General features: G+C 39.4%; 1 protein-coding gene across 1 annotated transcript in view; it reads right to left on the bottom strand.

Moving 5' to 3' along the window:
- Positions 1–4,201, bottom strand: part of slc16a8 (solute carrier family 16 member 8) — an 83,385-nt gene that overhangs the window by 41,144 nt on the left and 38,040 nt on the right. The gene's annotated exons all lie outside the window — the stretch shown is intronic.

Below are 4,201 nucleotides of genomic sequence, written 5' to 3' on the forward strand. Positions count from 1 at the left end.
TTGAATGCCACAGGATATCTGAACATCATTGCCAATCAGGTGCATCCCTTCATGGCAGCAGTGTATCCATCTGCTAATGGATTTTTTCAGCAGGATAATGCCCCATGCCACAATGCTAGGATTGCCCAGGAATGGTTCCACAAACATGACAGTGAATTCAGTTTACTGCAGAGGCCTGCCCAGTCACCAGATCTCAATGAGATTGAGCATCTGTGGGATGAGATGGAACGAGCTATTCGGAGTAGAGATCCACTACCAGCCAACTTGACACAACTGTGGGAAGCATTGCAGTCAACATGGGCCAGCATCCCTGTGGAACGCTTTCGACACCTTGTAGAGTCCATGCCCTGACGAATTGAGGCTGTTCTGAGGGCAAAAGGGGGTGCAACTCAATATTAGGAAGGTGTTCCTAATGTTTTGTACACTCAGTGTATATGCTATCTGCTAAAATACAGTCCACAGTGTATACTATAGTAAAACACTATATTGGGAAATGTTGTGTGTACCATTATACAAACTCCTCAAATCTATAGTACAGTACTATGGAGCTCAGTGTAGTATATACTATTGTCGATACTGCAGGGTATAGTATAGTACAGTACTGTGGTACTCACTGTAATAAATGCATGCTACACATTTTCACTGCTATGCGATGATACACAGTTATATATCTCTGAAACCTGGTGACATTATCAGTCTTTCTAGAGTGTATTATTGACATAAAACTTTGGATGTCCCAAAATGTCCTGCATTAAACTCTGATAAGACAGAAGTTTGATACTGGGTTCTCAGCAACAACTTGACTTTTCAAAAATCGACTGGGTGACTTAACTTTGAATTTAAAATCTGAGTGCAGAAATCTGGGTGTTATCTTTGACTCTGCTTTAAGTTTTGAGTCACATATTAAAAGGACTACAAGTGTGTCTTTTTATCATCTAAGAAATATTACAAAAATTAGATAATTTCTGTCATTCTCCGATGCAGAGAAAGTAGTCCATGCCTTTATTTAATCTAGACTGAACACTGTAACACCCTGTGTGCTGGGCTTACTAGCCAAGCCTCATATCACTACTGCAGCTTGTGCAGAATTCAGCTGCAAGGGTTCACATCAGAACACAAAAGAGAGCTGATATAACTCCTGTGCTGGCATCCCTACACTGGCTTCCAGTGAAATACAGAAATGATTTTAAAATTCTGTTACTTACATTCAAAGCACTAAATGAAATGGCACCAGATTACCAGTGAGCGTTATTGTCTCCCTGTCGGCCTCAGCGTGCACTGAGGTCAGCTCATAGTGGCCCGCTCTGCATTTCCAGGGTAAGGCTTAGGAAGAAAGGAGAGGTTACCTTTTGTGTGCGGGCTCCACACTGTGGAACTCTCACCGAGCACCTCCGGTTCACCCACAGTGGCTACTTTTAAATCAAGGCTTAAGACTTATTTCTCTAATTTAGCCTTCTGATATTATTCTGAGATGGAGTGGACTCTCTTACTAAGATTTAAAGACTTTAGGATCCTGGGGATTCGGAGAGGACACACCATCTTAGTAAAACTAAAGTTACCAGGAGGCCATCTTGCTAAAGGTCTCCTATGTGGGTAATTAATTATTTAATTAAAGATAATGAGAAAATGCTAATCAGCTGCGACTGATTGAGCTGATTTATAAAAAAGACCATATTTTGAGTGTTCTGGTGGTTGGGGATTGGAGAGAGTTTTTGTGCGGACTGGGAACAAGGTATGGTGTTAAAGTTACACTTGTGCGTAAGTGTTTGTGACTGGTAAGCAGCTTAGCCGTCCAGTCTGGTAGTGAGGGATTGTGGCAAGTTTAGTTAGCACTTCAAACTGGAGTTAGGTTTTGTTTTGTTTATTTTGTTTGTGTGAAATTAAATAAATATACAGGCACTGTCCTGTTTAAAAACTACCATTCCTTTGGGAGTGCTGTCCTTTTACAAAAAAGTCAAGTGAAGATGGTCCTGCATGCAGCAAACATCCCACTTTGTCACTATATATATATATATATATATATATATATATACATTTTCTGTTAGTGCTTTTATAATATTTGTCTTTGTAATTGTTCTATTTTAACCTGAGTGAAGTGCCTTGAACCTTGCAGCATGAAAGGAGCTCTATAAAGAAAGATTATTATTGTGTATTCTACAGTGTATAATATAGTACAGTACTATGGTACACAATGTAGTATATACTATAATACAACAGTTTGTAGTACCTACATGAACTGCAGTATACTGTAACAGTGTACAACAAACTACCACATTTTACAACCAGTTACAGTAAATGTACTGTAGAATACTGCAGTAAATCAGTTATTTATAAGGGAAACCATTGAAAGAAACTGTTATATTACAGAGCTGGAGGAGATAATTGTCAGGATAGCACTAATACTGCAACAGAAAAAAAGACCTGAGGAAACAGCGGAGCATTATTTTATAGGGCCAACAATCTCCCAAGACTCGCCTCTCAGCCATTCAGAGAGGGGGAAAGTCCACACACCCACTTTCCCACCTCCCCGTGTCACTGCCATGACTCACAGGCGGTTGTTGGACGACTGCCGCCCTCTTCCTGCAGCCCGTGAACACGCCAGCAGAGTCAGCACAGATCTCCCCTGCTCCAGTGGTACACATACCAAAACTTGACCGGTGTAAGAAAATGTTATGCTGTCCATTCTGTGATTAACTACTGCACAAATCACCACGAACAAGACAAGCTGTAGTTCACCCCTATGTGTTAACAATTTTAGTAATCCAATCTGTTGCTTCTGTCACATACGTTTGCTGAATTGCGAAAATGATATTAAAAACAACCTGAAGGACCAAACGCCGCACATCGCACCCCTTTTAGACGGGCGTTTCCTTGTTTTCTGTGTTAATATTATTTGTGCATGCCCAGGCAAGTACAGTACGTGGCGTATTACTTTTTAATGCATACTACAAAATAACACTACAGAGGTAGCGTAAAACAAGTAACTTTTTTAATGATAAAATATACTATTTGGACCCCTAATGCAGAGCAGTGCGACCCCGGTCAGCTGGCGTAGCGGTTTCGTGCCTGGGGCTGACACGCCTCCAATGCACTGACACTTGTACCAAATCTTGTGTTATTTCATATTTAACAAATGTTTGTATTGCATTTAATAAAATAATTGTCTGGTGTTGTTTTTCATTATAATCCTACATTGGGGACATTTTGGTAGGTTTAACTGTTTTTCTTTTCTGTATAATAACTATCGGATTCATGTGTCCCATGGTTAATGTATTGTTCAGCATAAAGCAAGCCTATATATTTCAGAATATATCTTTACAGAGAAAAACAAATTAATCTCAGTTGCACAAGTATTTAACCCCTTTGCTACTGCACCCCTAAATCAAGTCAGGTGCAAATTATTTGTTTGAAAGGTCACCAAATTAGTGAAATGGTTTCAGCTTGTGTGTACTCAAAGTGGTTTAACTTGTAAATAATTTCCCTCAGGTATATAAAGACGAGAAAACCTTTCAATGGCTGAGTGTGACCGATAGGAGTTGAATGAAGCCGAAAAAAGGGCGTATCCACACACACACACACACACACCACAGAGATAACGTGGACACAAACTAATGCAATACTAGAGTTTAGCAACAACTGCAAGGTATTCAGCTTTGATGCATTTCAACTCAAAAGCTTTTATGACATGCAATACTTTGTTGCATACCTTTTAGTAATATTGTAGTAGGAGAGACATATTAAACCAGCCTGCCAGGCACCTGTGCCCCATATAAACCATATATATATATATATATATATATATATATATATATATATATATATATATAGCAAAACAATTATAATTGCATTTAATGGGACGTTTTAAACTCTCAGGTCACTGTGAAGAAGCAAAAACGCTGTGTTGCAAGATACAGTGTAAGCAACCAAAGCACACAAGGTGAAGAATTAAGATATACACGTTTGAACAACGAAACCAGACAGAGAAAGACAGATTAGGCATAAAGAAAAATTTCGATTATTTATTTTAAGAAGATGACTTAAACATCCTGTCTATCCAAACTCAGCTCTCCTGCAATATCCTGGCGCTCAGTCTGAGGGAGTGGAAACAGGCTCTATGCGCTAAAGGCGTGTTTCCTTTGTAATGTAACTGAGGAGGCGGATTTTCGTGCAGGATGTGTTTTCTGCTGTGTGCTCCTAACAG

This window comes from Polyodon spathula, chromosome 46 (genome assembly GCF_017654505.1).
Source record: "Polyodon spathula isolate WHYD16114869_AA chromosome 46, ASM1765450v1, whole genome shotgun sequence".
Classification (NCBI taxonomy): domain Eukaryota; kingdom Metazoa; phylum Chordata; class Actinopteri; order Acipenseriformes; family Polyodontidae; genus Polyodon; species Polyodon spathula.